Source organism: Tenrec ecaudatus, unplaced genomic scaffold, assembly GCF_050624435.1.
Source record: "Tenrec ecaudatus isolate mTenEca1 unplaced genomic scaffold, mTenEca1.hap1 Scaffold_254, whole genome shotgun sequence".
NCBI classification, from domain to species: domain Eukaryota; kingdom Metazoa; phylum Chordata; class Mammalia; order Afrosoricida; family Tenrecidae; genus Tenrec; species Tenrec ecaudatus.
Genome location: NW_027458718.1, coordinates 432,991 through 453,551, shown reverse-complemented (window position 1 = coordinate 453,551; position 20,561 = coordinate 432,991). Strand labels below are relative to the sequence as shown.

Genomic DNA, 20,561 nt, shown 5'->3' with positions numbered 1-20,561 from the left:
AGGAAAGGGACTGGAATGGGTTGGTGATATACAGAGGGGTGCTAGCACACACTATAATCCAGCTCTCCAGTCTCAAGTCAGCATAACCAGGGACACCTCCAAAAGTAAAGTTTATTTAAAACTGAGCTCTGTGAATCCTGAGAACACAGCCGTGTATTACTGTACTAGAGGCACAGTGATGGGAATTCAGTGTGAGCCCAGACACAAACCTCCCAGCAACAGGCCATGGTTTCAGTAGATGCAAGGGCTGAGGTCAGTGATGCTTTCCTCTCAGAAGCTGTGGTTTCCCCACCTTGTCAGCACCTCTCTAGGGACACCATGCACAGACTCAAGAGAAGCTTCATGCCTCTGAACATGATTTATTTTCCTTGGAATGGGCTTTGTCTCTCTTTCACCATCTTCCAAAGACAGATTTCACAGTAATAGTAATTGATGAGATATCACTTTACAACTAGTTAGTTCAGGCAGGTGTCCTCAAACTACAGCCCGCAGGCCACATGTGGCCCACCGAGGACATTTATCTGGCCCGCCAGGTGTTTTTACCCCATTTGTTTTTGACTTCAAAATAAGATATGTGCAGTGTGCATGGGAATTTGTTCTTTTTTTTTTTTAAACTATGGTCCGGCCCTCCAACGGGTCTGAGGGACAGTGAACTGGCCCCCTGTTTAAAAAGTTTGAGGACTCCTGTTTCAGGGTACCAACTAGTGCCATTTGTTGTCAAAGCTATAAATATTTCATGTAGAAAAAAAATTCTCATGTGGAGTCCCAAATTGTCTCTATACCCTCAGATTTATCTTGAACCTTCTTGTAATAAATAATCACAAATGTAGTTTTTTTTTCACTGCCACCAGCAGCACTGTGCAGTTTTATTAACCATTCAAGTACAGTAGCATCTGGTAAAATCGGGACAGAACTGGGATTTAAAAGCAAACAGATATTCAGCATCTAACAGTTTTGAGAAGCCACTACATACTCTTTCACAAACATGTTTCCACGGGGCCAATACAGTGCTAGCCATTCACCCAGCGCACTGAGTGCACCGAAGTAGAAAAGAGGCAACAAGAAAAATAGCTACGTTAGAAACACTCCAACACTTTAGAAAAAAAGAGTCAAACACTTTTTGTTTCTCCCCTTTAGCCCCTAAAACAACATCACATGGTCTGGATCTACCTATTTACGTCCTACGTTGGCTTCTAGTCTTTGTCAGGAGGGAAATAGTAATAGTAGTAAAATGACACTGGCCAGCACGGTCTTTGGATCTCGAGGAGGGAGGGGAGAAAGTCAGTCCTCAGGACAAGCTAGTCGGCTGCAGTCTCATCGGCGGGGTCTTTGCATTCCTTGTTCTTCCGCACTTCTTCCACGTGCTTGTCCTTTTCTCCCAAGCGCTCCAGCTTGGCCACCATTTGTGCTTCTCGGTTCTCTTTGTTGGCTTCCATTTTGTGGGTCAGCTTCTCCTCGGCCATCTTGCTGAAGTTGTTGTTCTCCTCGATTGCTTTCTGCAGCACCTCCTTCTCGTGCTCCCGCTTCCCGGCCAGCTGCTTCAGGACCTCCGCCTCATGGGACTTGCGTCTTTCTTCTGCAGCTTCTAATTTCTTCTGAATTTCCTCCAGGGAAAGGTCCTTCTTCTTTGGAGGAGAAAGAGGGAATTCTGGGACGGCCTCTTTTGAACGGGGGCTGAGTATCAGCTCAAAGGCCTGGCCAGAGGCCCACTTCTCCAGTTCTTTCACCTGGATATCAGAAGAAGCCATGGTGAACAGAAGACAAGAGACTGGCAGTGTACGCTCTGCAATCCACTGGGAAGGAAAGCCCTGCTCGGTCCGAGCCGCCTGGCCACACTCTCACAAATGTAGTTTTATGCAATCATTTTGGCTTAGAAGGCCCTAGAAAATATTGTCTATCCAAATATTGTTGTTTGAAAGCAAATAATTATTAAGAAGATCCTCAAAAAAAGAAAATAAACTCACCCAAAAGTGAAAGACCGCATACAAAGTATATATATATATATATATATATATATATATATATATATATATATATATACACACACACATTCTAATATGACACAAGGATGGTGATACTTTATTCACATACTTTGGACATGTTGCCCAGAGAGGCCAGTCCCTGGAGAAGGCCATCACGAGGGCAGTGACAAGGAGGAAGGCCCTCCAGGAGATGGATTAACAATGGCTGCAACAATGAGATCAAATGTAAGAACAGTTGTGAGGACAGTGCAGGACTGGGCAGTGTTCTGTTCTTTTTGTGCTTAGGGATGCTTTGAGTAGGAACCAACTTGATGGCACCTATCAACAACAAATTCATAAACTGTGCTAAGTACTCTAGAATGTCCACCTTTTTTAGATTTTAAATAGAGAGGCTATCTACAGAGAAATCCATCTACTATAAAGATCGATAGACTGTCAAAATCCTATACAGGGTTGCTATGAGTTGGAGTATACATTAGGGCAGTGGGTTAGATGTAAAAATATTGATAGACTGCCTTTTCCACTGAAAAGTAAATGTTATTTATTGAAAATCTATTAGGAGCCAGGTAATATTCTAGGCACCCTAGTCATCCAGGATGAAACAATAAGTAAGGAGTAAAAAACTTCCTTTCCTCATGGATTGCCCATTGTAAATGCTCTTTATCACACTGAATATTATCAGCCCACTATAGAGCACTCTAAGCTGCATAAAGTCTTAATTTTCAACCCAAATAAATTACTCAAGTTTGAAAAACAAAACAAGAACAAATTATAAACCTAATATTTCCTGACAGTGTCCATTTATGTCTATGTAAGTCTCAAGTCAGTGTTTTCCTTTTTCGAACACTTTCTGAGGTACTCAAATCACATTCTTTTAAATGTCCTTTGCATTTGGGAGACAAAAGGAAGACTGAAGGATTATATCAGGGGTGCAGAGTGCGTGAAGTAAGCTTTCCTTACTTGCAGTCATTGGTACTTTCAATATCCTACCCCCAAGCCATCATTTTCAGGTCATCGATTTTCCTGCAAACTTCCTACTCATTGTCTAGCTTTCACAGGCATATGAGGCAGTTGATCCTCAAGTGACATCACACAATATGTAACATAGGTTCTCAGAGCAGATGTATATATAAAGAAGACTTGGTGGTGAGTGGACTAAGCATTAGTTGCTAAACAAAAGGTTAGCGGTTCAAACCCAGCAGCTACTCCTTGGGAGTAAGTTTAAGTATTGTGTGCCGATAAATATGGAAAGCTCTGGAAACCTAAAGAACAGTTATATTCAGTTCTACGGGTTTGCTATGAGTCTGAATTGACCCAATGGCGGTAGATTTACACTTTGAGGCAGAAGTTGTGTGTTTGCTTGATTGCTTGTGTGATTCATTCAGTGATTGCTTATTTTTTCTCCAGTACAGAAAGTAATGGCATCCACCCTGATTCTCCTACCAACGATATCCCAGGTAAACACAGGCTAGAAATTGTACATTTCTACTTGGTCTAGCATTTTAACTCAAGTAAATCAACCAACAAAAATGTGTAAGAATAAAAATAAATAAATCTCCAATGTGAAATGTGAAGGCCCAAAGGTACACTAGTAGTGAATTTGCAGAAGGTCCTAAGTTGCTCTGGGTTTGGATCTTTGGTTTTCTTCTAGAATCATGTCCATGTGAAACACTGATATATGAGGTGCTAAAATCTGGAGGTCCGTGGTCTTTAAAAAGCCTGGTCTGCAAAAGCAAAGTGGAGGAGAAATTAAAAAGTTGACGAAGAACGCTGAGGTCAGATGCCAACAAAGATGAAAAATACACACGATGAGTGAGACACATGCCAGTGGAGTGAAACAAAGAGGCAGCAGAAAGAAGGGTATGGAATGAACTGGCTTTTTTTGGAACAAAAGGCCAGGCAGGCGGATCAGGAGGATCTGAAGCATGTACATGCAGTGAGTGTCTCATCCAGATCAGGGGTCCCACATCCCCGCTCTACAAAGTGCCTTCAGCAGGTCAGGCACTCGGTGAGCATATTTTCACCGAATGAAACAGGAAAACTATAGTCCACGTGCTTTTGTGATACTCAAGAGCTACCAAGGCATTTGGAAAGGGAGACAAAGTGCCATTCCATTGCAACGTTGTAAAATGAAAAAAGAACACACATGGTCACAGTAATGGGTGAGGGCTTGCAGGACAATATGACTTCTCTCCCGTTGTGCATGCGCATATGGCTCTAACTCTACATTTTCCACTAGAAATATCAGACTACAGTGGATCTGATGCCATCCATCAATGCTGCATTTTCTGGAATCCAATGAAACTCCCACTGTCGTTATTCCATGTCAATGCAGAAAAACACATAGTGCCACTGATAAACTTTCCATCAGATTTATTATGTTGCACTTTTATTTTTCAACTTTTAGAAGGTAGAAAACAAAAATACACAGATGCTGCATTAGGCCAACTTGGGTTCAGGTGTTGTACTGTGGGTACACACCTTGTAAAGGGAGAGCAGCTATGACAGAAGGTACTTGCTGACCAGATGTGTTGCCTCAACACACAACTGTGTCTACCTCTCTGGCTCAGCTGGTTCATTCCCATGACCTCTTACCACCATGTTAGTGAGGTAGCATGACTTCTTCACTCTTACTGCTCCCTTCAAAAACCCAGAACCCCTGAAAGTGCTCTCTTTCTGAAAGACATCTGCCTCAAGGACGCATGGTCCAAAGAGTTACAAATTATTGCAACGAGGAGAACTTGGAGTAACTAAAGTCACCTTACAGTATTTATAAACACAAGGGGCACATCAGTTACTTATGTTATAATTGTAGTGATTGCCTACTACCCCCTGAATCCTCTTCATTGTCATCCGATGAGTCATCCGATGAGCCACCAGTTAGGCTGCTGTAACTGGTCCTACTGCGCCACAGCAGGTTGCACTGCTCCCATGCAGCAGCCTCTTGGTTCTTTCCATGTGTTTTTGATTCCAATGACTTTAACCTTGTTAACTTGGCCAATGTGTTTGTTACTGGACTGCCAATATCCGGGCCAGCCAGGTGAAGAAAGATCATGCAGTGGTTGGTGGAGTCACTCTCATACACTTGGCCTGTGGTTGGCTTTTTACTCTCCGTGGATACTAACTGAAACTCAGAAGAACCCCTTCTCGGTTCCATCAATGAGTAAGGCATTGAAGAAAGAACTGTACAGTCTACAACACCATCTTTTGGAACTCAGGGGCTCAGTTTTACAGAGCCATCTCCCTCCTTTACTATCTCTTGTTTGGATGATCTGAGTAGCACTTCAGATTCCAGGAAGTCTTGGACTTTCCTGCACTGCCACCTCCATCTTCACTTCAGAATTGAGTTACATCGTAGAGCAGAGTCCAGGAAACTACAAAAAAGATGCAACAGGAAAGCCGCCTGCTCTTTGCTCTGGCATTGCCCTGTCTCTTCTGCACAGAACTGCCCCTTTGGGGTATGAACTACCGCCCTGGTCTCAATTCTCTTGGCTACAGTGACCAGAGACTGGACTTGGAGGCCACCTTTACGTTATCTTCCTTTGCAGATTCCCCTGTAGTGAGCGAGGAACACCATCGGAGCCTGCCAAAGAAAATCCTGCCACCTCCACTGACTTCACCACCACCAAGTCTCTTCACTCATCCACTCCGTCTGGAGAAATGTTCGTCATGGATTTTGTCTTCCTTGTATCCACAATCAAAGCTCATGGAAGCAGCAGTCAAGAGATCAAAAGATATATTAAATGTGGTGAATATTCAATATTCTTCAGAGTATTGAAGAGTCAGAACCTCACTTTAAAGACTAGGTCCACCTGAACTCCCCCAAAAGATTAGATAAAATAACTAATTCAGCATTCTATTGAAGTTGAAGTACATGTGATAATTCTTCAAACACCACTAGTGAATATTATTCAGGGTGAACCTAATACTCACCTTCCATGAAGAAGGGCCAAGTCTGTAGGGAGTTTTTAGGCTATTAGATGAAAAAGGAAACCATCTAGCCTCAGGTGCAGTGAACAATTGTTGATTGCTCATGGAAAGTCATGGTAACCACTCACATAACAAGGGTTGACCTAGAGCAGTGATTCAATTCAATTGCTCCTCCAGGACTTCATTTCTGAATCGTCTTTTTTTTTTTTTTTTTCAAAATACCTACCAGTAACCTTTCATGACAGTCTTATTGATTAGGACTCACATTTCCTCAATACAAATGCTATTGTTACTATTGCCAGGTTTCATTGGTTTGGTCTTAAATCATCGTGTTGCCATGTACAATAGAACAACACACTGCCTATTCCTGTATCATCCTCACAGTCCTTGCTATACTCGATCTCATTGCTGCAATCACGGTGACAAGCCATCTAACAGTTAGAATCTGTATGCTACACAGCAGGCTGGGTTTTTCTGTGTGCATTTGTCTATTGGTGTTAGAGCCTCCCGTGGGTTTCTCAAAATAGCCTGTTACGAATGGGTGTCTACTCTTTGTCCTCACTGCCTGTTTACTATTTCCCTGTCCCTAGTTGTTCTGCTCCATTCCAGCTGCAGGAAGCCCTCTGAGGAGTGGCGAAACCTCCCAGATCCTCTCCCTAACCTGTACCGACTCCTCCACACACACCACGATCACTTAGTATTACTGGAGCTGGATCAGCCAATACCTTTTGAAGGAGTCAGACTGACTGTTAACAATAGACCTTGGTTGTCGGAAGAAACTTCACTTCATTCCTGAAGAATTGACCTTCGATCTCCAGAAGTGAGCCCACAAACTCCTTCTCTCTATAGTTAAAGTCTGTGACCACTGAAGACAAGACACTTTTACTGTATGGGATAGCGGAAGTCAGTGGTATCCAGACACAGACTACTGTAAGGAATAGGGCAGGGCTGTACCAGAAAGGTGTGTGTACAACGCACAGGACAAGTGACTCCCCTATGGCAGAAATAAGAGAGGAGATGTCACTTTGTAGTGAATGGGTGACTGGGTGCTAAAAAGTTAAAGATGACATTCTTTTTTTAACATTTTATTAGGGGCTCATACAACTCTTATCACAGTCCATACATATATACATCAATTGTATAAAGCACATCTGTACAGTCTTTGCCCTAATCATTTTAAAGATGGCATTCTTAATGAACAAATCTGTAAAAAAATTCATCAATGTCAAATAAAGGAGGACATATCTTGGAAGACAATGATAAGGATAATAATGTTCACCAACAAGAAACAGACACCAGAGCTATCTATCATCATGTTCACATGAGGAGTAACCATCTGTGCGTCCACACTGAGGATGAAGGATACATTCTGAACTCTCATGCCACAGAGGTTCTCTTTTATGTATAATAGTGTTTAAAAATTTAAAACATTGATATCAAACATTGATAGCTTTTAACTATAGCAGCAGCAGTGCTTCTGTATCACGTGTATAAGCAGCCTTTATAAAAACCTCCATTTTCCTGTGAGGGTGTGTCTGTTTCTTGGGTCATAAGGAGAACCCCAAAACAGGTAGTCCACTCCTCTGCTACTAAGTGGAGGGCCACATGCTAATACAGCTCTCTCTGTGTGCCAGTGAAACCTGTCCTGCTCCTTTCCTGGGAGCTCTGGGCATGAAGCCCCAGTACATTGGGCCTCAGCTATTTCCATTTTCAGCTAACTCAGAGGACACATCATGAATTTTGGACAAAGTTGTGTTTATGTTTTGGCCATTCTACGTGGTAATAATTGAGGAAAATGCTGTGTGGTTGTGTGTAGAATATTGGATGGGGTAGGCAGGGCAGTGACCTTATCACACTGTCTTTGTGATTGCAGGTGTCCAGTGTAAAGTGCAGCTGGTGAAATCTGGAGGTGACCTGAGAAACCCTGGGGAATCTCTGAGACGCTCCTGTGCAACTTCTAGATTCACCTTCAGTGACTATTATATTAGTTGGATTCAACAGTGTCCAGGACAGAGACTGGAACAGGTTGGTTTTATTAAAACTGCAACCAATGGTCAAACAACGGAGGATGCTTCATCTGTGAAAGGCAGATGATTCACTGTTTCTCCCCCCGCTCCCCCCCCCTCCCGATGATAGCATGTGCACCTCAGCCTCACTTGGTCTTCCACAGGGAGAGAGAGAGACCAGAGTTAAGGAGAGAAGGGAGGGGAAGGATGAAAAGGGGAAGGGGAACAGGGGAGTGAGGACCAGGGGAGGGGAAGGGGGAGCAGAGAGAGCTTTTTTATTGCTAATCAAGTCTTATATATCTTTGGGGACATGCAAGCCTCCTAATTGCAGGTAAAGACATATATCACAGGAAGGGATTGCACTAATTGGACTACAGTAATGAATCGGGGGGACGATCTAGGGGTAGCCACAAAATACGACAGGGAGTTATTGGGAGTACACATGTGACAAGATGGGTGGATCTTAGATTCAGAGAACCAGCTTAATTTTGGTTATCACTGAGCCAGTTTGACCTGTTCTCTTGCTCACTATTGAAACCATTATCAGTGGGGTGTGAACCCCACCAACAATGGAGCAGACTGCCTTCAGGGGGAATATCTCTGAGCATCTGACCTCCCACCATATTCTGGAAAATAGCCTCTAATGTTTGGCTTTCCAACTGAAGAGAATAAATGACAATTTATGAAAATGATACTTATGACACACTACCTTGACCAAATCAAACTAGAACCCTTAACATTTTATAAATACATAGATGGTATTAATAAATGCACAGTTGTATTTGTCCACACATTCATACATATTTTAGTGTAGCCAAGAAGAGGTATAGTTTATACAAGTGTTAGTAAAATAAATTCCACATTCATGTGTTTATTCCAAATAAAACATGCTTAAACATGTTTCTGCTATCACTGGCTGTCTGTTGGCCATATTTTCTCAGTAACACACTTAACTTGGTTTCATTGGGTTGACTTAAAATACATCTGTTTGTGTGAGTCAGGAAACAAAGAAAGAAAGAGAAAGAAAGAATGTAGGCCAACAGAAATTCTCTCTTCTGCACACTAGACATTTTTAATTGGATCAAGCATCATAAAGAATATACTGAAAACTTCACAGGTGAGTCAAAGAGGGGGAAAAGTCAACTGGTACAAATGAAGAATCTGGATGACATGAAGTACTGGTGGAAGAAGTCTGTCGAGTTGCCATTGAGGAGATAACTAAGGAAGTTGGAATTTCACATGGTTCAGCATTTTCAATTATTTAGTCACAATTTTGGTTTCTTGATTGGTGCCAAAAAGCAATGCACAGGGATTGATGAGCTAAAAAATTGCTCCTGAAGAGCTGCTTTGTAGGAAATTGAAGTTAATGAAGCCAGTTTTGTGGAATGAAACTTAAGTATTGATAATTCTTGAATGTATCAAAATGATCCAGAGAGAGAGATCCAATGAAAACAGTTAGATCTGTAGGAATCATCTAGGTTGATATTCAAAAAATAACGGTCAATTCAGAATGTATGAAAGTGATTTTGTGGATTCTAAATGGCTAGTCTGGAATGAAATTCTCATAGGACAGAGAAAATCAAAAAGTATTATTATGAATAAGCTTCAAGAAAATGTAACATGGTATTAGTGAGAAAATGTCCTAGAATGTTGCACAAAGGATCTGTTTTTCTCTCTATCATGACAATACACCAGCTCATTCTTCAAGAGTAAGAATGGTTGTCCATTGAGGATTTTGTTTAGAAACCTTAACAGTGGTTCTCAACTTTCTTAATGCCATGACCCTTTAATATAGTTCCTCACATTGTAGTGATCCCCCAACCATAAAATTATTTTCGTTTTTACTTCATAACTATAACTTTGCTGCTCTTATGAATCGGCTGACCCCTATGAAAGGTCACCCAACCCCAAAGGGATCCCGACCCACAGCTTGAGAAATGCTGCCTTACACCATCCACATTAAAGAGCTGATCTTCCCCCTGCATATTTCTGTATTTTCCCATAAGTCAGAGAACATCCCTTGAGTATTGTGGAATTTTCAGTCTGACGTTCTGTAAATCAAGGAGCATAGAATATTTGGGGGAAGGTTCATAACAATAGCTTTACATTTTGATTATTTTTTGTTTAGTGAAAACATCTAAGACAGTGGAGAAATGTATTTAACTACATTTGTATATATGCATATATATGTATGCAATACCTATATCTTGGAGGAAGAACAAGATGGTGACCAAGCAGTACACATGGGAAGGACTCCACAAAGACCAGCGGAAAAGAACCAGGAGAGGGATATGCTACACTTCCAGAATGCAGGATTTTCAGCAGAAAGTTACATAACACAAATTTAATAAAATATCAGCAACATTTGCTGATAGACTCCCCTTTGTCACCGGCCCTCAACAATAACCAACTGTGTGAAGATTCCCAAATTGCTAGACTTAATTTTCCTAGTCCAGGAGCTAGCTAGGATGGTGGAACTTCTGAGCTTCAGAAACATAGCTCTATGGAACTAGCTTGAGGCCAACATAAGCACAAGTAGACTTGGCTTTCAACACAAGTCAATGGAGGTCTAGCCGGATGCCCTAGAAGCCCTAAATCCCCAATAACCAAGATAGCACCACCTAACAGTGTAGTTACATAATCTGGTGTCACCTGTAGTGTAATAAGAGGAAAGAGGTGGAATTTAGCTTGTCGAATATGTCTCAGTTTGATGTCCTCATTTGGAGGGGCTATGGAGATAAACAGCTCACTAGAGGCCAGACACACTCTCTGCTTTGTCTTCCTGCAAGCAAGACATATGGAACCATGCTGATGGAGCAAGAGCGCTGAAGCTGGAGAAGCCACGTGGAGACCCATGCCAGTGCTGAGATGCTTCCACCACCACTGGATCCACAAGAATTTCCACCCACTGGCCTGGGATCTTCCTGCATTCAGTAACATTGCATGGATTCATAAGTCTAAAGAGGAATTTATGGACTAGTACTAAAATATGGGTTAATATCAGACTTATGGACATGTTCTGAACTGGGCGGGAATGTTTTCTTAATGTACAATTGCTCTTTGATATAAAATTCTCTCTTACATGCATAGGAATGCCTCTGGATTTGTTTCTCTAGTCAACCCGGACTAACACAATACCCAAGAAGTGTGGCAATAACTCTACAGGGCAGCCTGCAATAGTCATAGATAGTGAATAGACTAACTCTCAGAAGCTGGGGAAGTTACAACTATTCCTCTTTCCAGGAGATACAGCTCTGCCCCTCCCTCCCCATCTTAAGATGCCGACCAAAAAAGCATGGATTAAAAAAAATATTTCTATAGCAGTTAATACACATCTGGTTGATTAACAAGGTATTGTCCTCACAATACAAACAGAAATTGCAACAGTGGGTTTTAAAAGTATGGGCAGGGAATTTGGACATATGACAAAGACTAAAAGGTTTAGGGCCAAGAAACTTCTCCTTGTTCACATACCAAGCTATTCATCAGTTGTCCCATAACTCCATCCCTGGTCAGCACCCCAAGCCACTCAGATAAACAACCTGCCCTTTGATTCGGTGTGGTAGTTATATAACCTGGTGTCAATTTTGTACTTGAGAGTATTAAGAGGGAAGGGTGGATTCTAGTCTGCCTAACATTTCATAGCCAATGAGGCCTCTGTGTGGGCAAGGCCTTCTCCTGAGGATTCTGGGAACTCCTGGATTTCATCTTTGAAGATGGGAGACATTCTCTCTCTCTTCACTCCCTGGGAAACAGCAACTGACAAGATACATGGAACTATGCTAGTGCCCTATGCTGCAGAAGCCGTGTGGACACTCGTGCCAGTTCAGAGATTCTCACAATGTCATTGAACCCGCAAGATTTCACACCCACTGGCCTGTGATCTTCTTGCATTCGGCATCATTACATGTGTTTCCCGAGTCTGAAGAGGACGTTATAGACTGGTATCTGACATATGGGCTAATGTTGGACTTATGTACTTATTCTGAACTGGGTTAAACCTCTCTCTTATACACATATGAGTGTCTATAAATTTGTTTCTTTAGTCTACCTGGATGAAAACAGTAGGCTATTGCTTCATTCCTCCCTACTAGACCAGCTAAGCAGGTGGAGGGTTTAAAAGGCCCCCAAATGGATTTTTTTAAGCTATGTATTTAATTTAAAAAATTTTTACAAAACAACCTTATCACCTTCAAACTACTTGCCATTACACTTAATATATTTGTCAAATCTGTGATTCCATTTTTGGAAATACTTTTCAAATTTGTCCGTTGGGATTTCTGATACACCTCCCTCATTTTTTTCTTCACCTCTTCTATGTCATCAAATCGCTGCCCTCCTCAACTACCAACTAGGATTTTTTCCCCTTGGGATCACATGTTATGCAATCTTTTCAAAACCTCTAAATAGAAAAGGTAATTAAAGTCTGACCTGTTGGAATGAACTCCAAATGCACTATCCGCCTCACAGTAAACAACAACAACAAATTTGATTTCATTTGATGAGCATTCTTTGGTGTCTTCCACTGGTTCATATATCCTGATCAGGAAACATAATTTCAAAGCTACACACTGTACTCTTAAATTGGCCATCACAAATTCGAGGTTCAAGCAAAATTGCTTTCACGACAAAACTCACTGTGATCAGAAGGAATCTTCCCAGGAGACATCACTGGGTGAACTAACTCAATGCTTGCCTAATGGGAAAAAAAGTGCATATTACAAAAACTTTTCCCAGTGGAGCTTTTCCCGTTTCTTTTGGTTGTGTTTTGGGTTTTTTTTGGGGGGAGAGGTACCCCCACAGACCCGTTCTTCCAGTCCTATTTAGTCACGTCCATCATCCAGAAAAGAGAGAACCCCAACTCCTCTGACCTTGTTTACTAGAGGTCTGTCATCTTTAGATATTTAACCTAAATCATAAAAATTCAGGAGTCTCAGCCATACCAGGTACCAAAACCATTCCACTAGTCTTAATATCAACCCTACTCTTACATGTTATAAAATCATCACACTACCAGACACTGTCCCCAACTGCTCAAAAACTCCTGATCCACACACCCTTAGCTTCCCCAAGGACAAGGTTTAGACAGCAGATGTTCTTTTGCTGGCATTGTTGTTGCTCTGTGTTCTATCATTCCTATAATCCCTCCATATCTAAAACAAATTGTGCACTCTTCTTATAATTCATCCTTAATCAGGACTTCATTATGTGCTGGTATACGTAAGAACTGGGGGGTGGGGGGTAATGTTAATTTACTTTTTTTGCATTCACTTAAATTTGTTTTCCAGTTTTTGAACCCATCATCAATCCAGAAGTTAGCACCCACATCAGAGACAATGCTCCTGGGCAAAACTTAGAGCCAAAACAAACATATATAAAGAGCTCTCACGATTCTTACTCTAGTATCATTTTTTCTATTATTTTTTAAAACTTTACGTTTACCCTTTCCTTCTTTAATATTTAAAGGTTGATTTCTTATCCCTTTTAACCTATCTTTTATTTGTCCCCTTCTTTTATTCTCTTCCAACATTTTCTTTCTATCTCATTCTAATGAAAATAAAATCTAACACTATTCTTAAAATTTATTATCTTTTCCCCTGATCTATTAGCATTACCCATTTTCTGGTCATAGCAACAAGTACATTTGGGAAACCTAATTTCCTTTCATTTAACCTACAAAATAACACTACAGGATCTCTCACTTTTTTTGCTTACTTTTTCTTTGTTTCTCCCTCCTCCAACACTTCGTCTTCTACTTTTTAATCTACCCAAATAAAACCTAATCTAACACTCTCCCTCATACAGTTCATACTGTCCACTGCCCCCTCTACTGTACTATCTAACAGAGTTAAACACACACACACACACACACACACACACACACACACAAGAAAGAGAAACGAACAACCAAATTCCAAACAGAACTAAATGCAATGTCTGAAACTGAACAGGCTATGGAATTACCAGAGAAATATATTAAAAGAATAATGATAGCACTCATACAACAGATGAAGGGAGAGACTGAGAGGAAAAGTAAAACAATAGAAAAAAGCTGGTAAGTTCACTATATGCCACAGAATAAAAAATTAAACAATACAATAGCAGCATTACAAAACACTCTAAAAAGGAAGCAGAAGAGAAGAGAGAGAAACCTGAGTTAGTGGGCTTGAAGATAAATCTGTCGACTCCAAGTAAAATAAAATGCAAAAGAGAAATAGAAAAACTTTAAGAACAATGTAGGATGCAATCAAGAGGAACAACATATCTAATGGGAATCCAGAACAGGAAGGAAAAAATACATACAAACAAGGAATAGTATTAGAATTCTCTTAAGAAAAATTTCCTCAATGTCTAAGGATGAAATGATAATTATTCAGGAAGCCAAAAGAATTACAATCAGGAGAAACCCCAAATGGAAAACTACCCTGCACAACGTATTCACTATGTCTAATATCAATTGGTAAGGGAAGAAAATGTAAGTGAAGATAGCAACAACAACAAAAAAGAACAATTATATACAATGGGTCAAAATAGCATAACTTCAGATTTCTCAATGGAAACTATGCAGGCAAGAAGAAAATAGAGTGAATTACACAGAACACTGGAAGAAAAAACTGTGAACTTACAATATTTTACCCAGCAAAAATATCACTCAAAGATGATGGAGAAATAAAAGCATTGTAAGAGAAGAAGAAATTCAAAAATTCACATATAGATTGTGATAAGAGTTGTATGAATCCCTAATAAAATGATTTTTAAAAGAATTTAAAAGAATTCACAAGAACAAGACCACCACTCTGTTAAAAAAAAAACAAACCCAAAATCCAGTGAAATACTATGGCCATCAATAACACCATCACATTTATTTGAAACCAACATAAAGACAATTCCTAACAAAAATAAACATACCCAGAGCGACACTGAAAGCAATAAATTAATATAGGAAAAACAATGAAACTATGAAAATACACATTAAAGACACACAAAACATTAACAAATGTAAAGAAAAATGTCGGTAACAAATATATACCTGTCAAGAATCTCACTGAATGTCAATGGACTAAATTCACCCATAAATGCATGTAAAACCCAAAGCTATCCACATCATCGATGAGAAAGCTGTAACAAATATAAGTATTCTATTGCAGCTCATGCAGAGACCACTAAGTACAATGAAAGAGGAACACACAGAGGAAGACAAGATAGATGACTAGAACATCTAGAATTACATCACTTATGCAAAGTGAAATATTTTATCAGCAGATTAAAATGAGAGCCCACAAACTGGCATGGGGGTAGGGGGTTACCAACAACATATCACACAAAGATCTAATCTTCAAAATGTACAGAACTCTACAACAACTCAATAAGAAAATGACAAACTAACTAATTAAGAAGAGGGGAAAAGACATAAGCAAATATTTCTCCAAAATGAAGTACAGATGCTAACAAACATAAAAAATGGTTGTGATGACTAGTCATCAGGAAGATGCAAATTAAAACCTCAACAAGATAGCACTTTATACCCATAATACTAGCCCAATTAAACAACAACAAAACAAAACCCACAGGAAACAACAAATGCTGGAGAAGATGTGTAGACGTTGGAACTAGTATTCAGTATAGTGGACTAGTAAATAAAGCACCATGGAAAATGATATGGCAGTACATACACAACTGGGAACAGAAATTCCATATGCCCCATCAATACTACTATTAAGTTTATACCCCAACGAAATGAGACACAATATGTGTAATTGTATGCTTTCCCATATTCAAAGCAGCACAATTCACAATAGCAAAAACTGGAAGCAGACAAATGTCCCATAGTGGAAGCATGAATTAAGAAACTATGGTGTGTACACATAATGGAAAACAATGCATTCCTAAAAACAACAACAAAAACCATGAACCATGCATCATCTCCCTTGTGTGCACTTTGTAAGAATCACCTCAAACAAGGAGACCTCACATTGGCTGGGTCACTCTGTCAAGAAAGGGGAAAAGGGGAAAGACTTTCCATTTGATGCTGTACAACAGTGAGAGAAGGCTCTGACAAATGAGCAGCCCCCCCACAGGAATGAAGGGAGAACCTTACTGGAACATCAAAGTAAGACCAGGGGACGGGGGCAACTACATTTGAAAGGAGGTGTTGATATTTTTGTTGCTGGGTTTGGTTGGTAAATGAGGAGGAGCAACCTCACTTCGTGAGGGATGCTAAACAATAATTGTTGGGAACCTAAGTGGTCAATAAACTGATTTTATGTTCCAGGGTTGACACTAATAATATGTTTCTACCCAACCCTGGATGAACTATGCTATGGAGTAAACACTATGATGACTGTAGATGTTGGCCTTACAGGCCAAGGGCCACATCAGGAGGACACAGAGTAGAAGCCCTACTGAATGCACTGAGCAATACACCAAATCTACCTGTACCCTTGATTAAGGATTGAACTGTTTTTAAGGCAGGGGAGGGAAAAACTGTGGAAATGTTGGTCATTGGACATCCCTGGCTTAGTGGGTGTCCAATGCAGTGACACTGAGAACCACCAAATATTTAATACCTCAATGCGTTCCTTGCAATAATATGAACAGTTTTAATCTGATAGGCAAGTACCTGCACTTGTAACAACTGATAAAAGTAAAATTTCCCTAACACCAAGAACCATGCTCAGTGTAAGCAGAGGTCATTCAATTAAGAAATCTTTCTGTACAAAGCAACAACTCGTGGATTGCACCTCAAAGTTATATACTTGCATAAACCCCTCATATCAACAGTATCTTAAATTCTATGTCATTGGATAAATTATTGATGCTATCAATGCAATCACATCTGAGGGGGCTTTGTTTTACGCCTTTTTGTTGTTGCTGCTGTTGTTGTTGTTGTTGTTGTTGGTGGTGGTGGTGGTGGTGGTCTTTTTGTCATAATATGACCACCAAAGTAAACCAGAGCAGATGGATTATAGGCTCCCACTTAACTCTATTCCCAATCCAAGAACAGTTAGTTCTGATAACAGGGCATGCTCAATACTGACTTTAATGAAACAATCACTGAAGGTAAGGGAGCTACAGCAGTGTGGTGAAGAAAGCACATGGCGCCCCGCTAACAATTGGAATAGTGTCTGGGGTCTTAACGGTTTGTATTCAAACAGTCACTAATCTAAGTGAGGTGTCAACTAAGTCCACATGGATGAAGCACATGTGTGATGCAAAGATAACAAAATCCAAATATGGTGAGGGAAAAATAGCAAAGTTTAATTGTGAAAAACAAAACAAAAAAATTTATAGGAAAGTATGTAGGACAGTGGGGACCCCAAATCCATCTGGAAACCATCTAGTGAGAGTAAATCTCTGGCATATCCTCTTTAAACACAGGAAAGGGTCTAGAACAGCTTTACTATCAGCCAGAGATCATTGTAATCCTGATTATGTTCAATCACACCATAGTATAATATGATACTTTTTCAGTTAACCTCTCTCTTGACTCAACATGAATTTGCTGTAGCTTCAAGTATTCCTCACTTTATCCACTACAGTAATTTCTTCTCTGGCTTTTAAGATTTTTTGGGGGGGGGAGGGGCATTTAAGATATTGTTGGTGGTATTTTCTTTATTAATCTTTATTTTTATTTTTATCTTTATATTCTTATTTTCTTCTTCTTGCCGGTTTGTTTTGGTTTCTGTTGGGTTTCCCAGACTGTGAAGCACAGGAGTAGATGCATAGAAACAATAGGTAATGCAATGATTTAGGGGGGATGTGTGAAGGGAAGGCGGGGACAGTGAGGGAATTGGGGGAGCATACAGTAAGTACAGGAGGGGGAAGAAGCACTTGTAATGATTGTGATGATGTCTATGCAACTCATTTTAAAAGCAATTTATCTCTACATAGAAGCGTGTGATATTTGAATACTGTATGAAGAATATTGCTACTAAAACAAACAAATAGAAGCCAAAGTTGACCAATGATTACCGTGGTTGAAGGAGAAAGCACTGTTGCTTAGGGATCATTGAGTTTGATGGTTGTGGATGAATTTGGAAAAGGATACGAATAATCATTGTACAACATGAAACATTTTAATTAATGGCACTGAATTATACATGTAGAAGTTGTGTAATTGGAGAATGTTTTGTTGTGTATATTTTTGCTACAATTACAAAACTTAATTCATGAATAATAATGACTACAAGGAAGAAGAAAATGTTCTAAAATTGAAAACGGTGATAACTTCACAACTATTCTTGACATGATTGAATTATTGAATTGTATGACATGTGGATGACATACTAATAAAACTGTTAGAATATTTATCCCTATCAATATCTGTCATATCTATCTATCTATCATTTATCTATCACTATCAGTATGGTAGTTACACAATTTCAGGTCAAATTGAAAATATATAATGTGGTAAAATCTAGCCTGTCACTGAGGTCACAGATTGATGGTACCTCCTTGTGGGCATGGTTTTCTCATAAGGAGGAACATTGGAACCCACTCCCACCCCCAACTCTGTGTCTTCATCTTTATGCTGTAGAGACATTGGATCCACAAGAGTTTGTACCTACCATCATGTGATATTCCTGCATTCGGCATCATTGCATGTGGCTGCATGAGTCCAAAGAAGAACTATGGAATAGTATCGTACTCATGGACTTGAGTTGGACTGGGCTGGGATGTTTCTGTCAATATGTAATTACTTCTTCATATAAAGCTATTTCTTACACATATTTGAGTGACTGGTTTGAATTCTCTAGACAACCAGGCCTAACACAAGCAATCTCTCTGTCAATCTGTCAATCTATCGTCTATCTACCTAGCACTTATGCCTTAACAGAAAAAACAAGTGTGCACCATACTGTTAGAGATTACGGGAATCAAGAACATTACAAAGATTATAAATGATAGGTAATCATCACAGCAACCAAATAGCTTCAACATTAAAAATAGTACCTAAAAACAAGTAGTCTCCTGTCACTTTTATTTATTGAGTTTTAAGAACTTGGTTCATATTTTGTATATAAGGCCATTATCTCAGTTGGTTTCTACAAATATACCCTTTCCATGACTTTTGCTTTATATTTCTTAGAAGTGTCTTTCATAGAGCCCATAACAAAATGTCATTGAGTCTCTCCTGACTCATAGCCATGCTCTACAAATTTTTTGACTGTAAATATTTATGGGAAGAGAACAGAAAAACTTGATTAATTCACACGGACAGTTTTTCAGTTAGCAGTCCAATGACTATGACACACAGATGACACCAATATGTAGAGATATTGAGCACTCACTGATGGATACAAATGATTAGAGCCTTCAATGTGGTTTATATTTCATTATATAGAAATATTTAGTCCACTCAAGTGGTTCCAAAAAATGTCATGAAAAAACAAGAAAATACTGCAGTCACAGAATTCATTTCACCTAAATTCACAATCAATATCAATATAAGAAGCAGGCAATAAATACAAGGTAAAAGAAATTTCTTTAAAAAATCATTAAATATTTTAATGTCATTGTTGGGACTACGGTATGGCTTACCCCAGCCATGTCATTCTCTTTCACCTAATATGGAAAAGAAATCTTGACAATGAATTTTAAAAGACCAATGAAAACTTAATGTATATTTGAATGATGATATAGGCAAAGATTACTGAATACACCATAAGTTTCAAGAACTAACAAATCTGTTTTGTACTCCTGAGAATTTCCATAGAAGTAAAGATGAAGATAATTTGTTTGGTTTACTTTTGTTTTAGAGGAATAGGGTCCCCAATTTTTTTTACATAATTTATAGACCTGTGGAGATAAAACTATCTGCTTTTATGACTCCCATGTTCACAGCTCAAGATGGTGAATTTAGGTCACATAGTTCAACAACTAATCGTTTCCCTTATGTCAATAGTTCTATCATTTTAAGTAGATTATAAAGGTATAGAGAGTATATATACACAGGCACACACACTTAGTCTAATTCTTCGGAAATCTTCTGGTATGTGACATTTCTTAATAGTTCATCAGCTTCTATTGCAAGTTGGCACTTCAGAGAACACAAAGGTCAGTTTGAGAAACTATTTAAACACTGAAATTCGTGCATGTAGTATAGTTTAAATGAAATATATATCATTTAAACAATGTATATAATTTAAACTAACTTTCATTTTGTTCCTTGGCTTTCTCAAGGCGCACAGAAGCTACATTGGGAGGACACTCAGGAGAAAAAGCAGTGGTCCAGGTGTGCTGGAACAAGATTTTTGGCTTTAGTTATCACTTAGCTCTCATGCTACAGCCTCGAGTAGCAAGAGAGGTGAATGTATGAGAGTACCATCTTCACTCACCCATTAGATTCTCATGGAGACATTGAATGTGGACACGGATGAGACTGTCTTCTTCACATAATGTCTTAATCACAGTCATGAAATAACCAAGCAGGTATAATTTTAAGCTGTAAACAATTATTCATGATTTCTCTACAATAGTAGAAAAGTGGAATAAATATGATTGCCCTTTCATTGGGCCCATATTACTCTACAAATTCCAAATTGGAAAGTACTGAGAGCAACTGGATTAAATGACTGACCAAATATCACCCTGTGGCTTGGGGCATGGGAAAGAAATCCATGCCATTGAGTGTAAAGCTCAA

At 39.4% G+C, this 20,561-nt stretch overlaps 1 pseudogene; it reads right to left on the bottom strand.

Moving 5' to 3' along the window:
- Positions 1-1,298: 1,298 nt before the first annotated feature.
- Positions 1,299-1,821, bottom strand: LOC142436393 (stathmin pseudogene; annotated as a pseudogene).
- Positions 1,822-20,561: the final 18,740 nt, after the last annotated feature.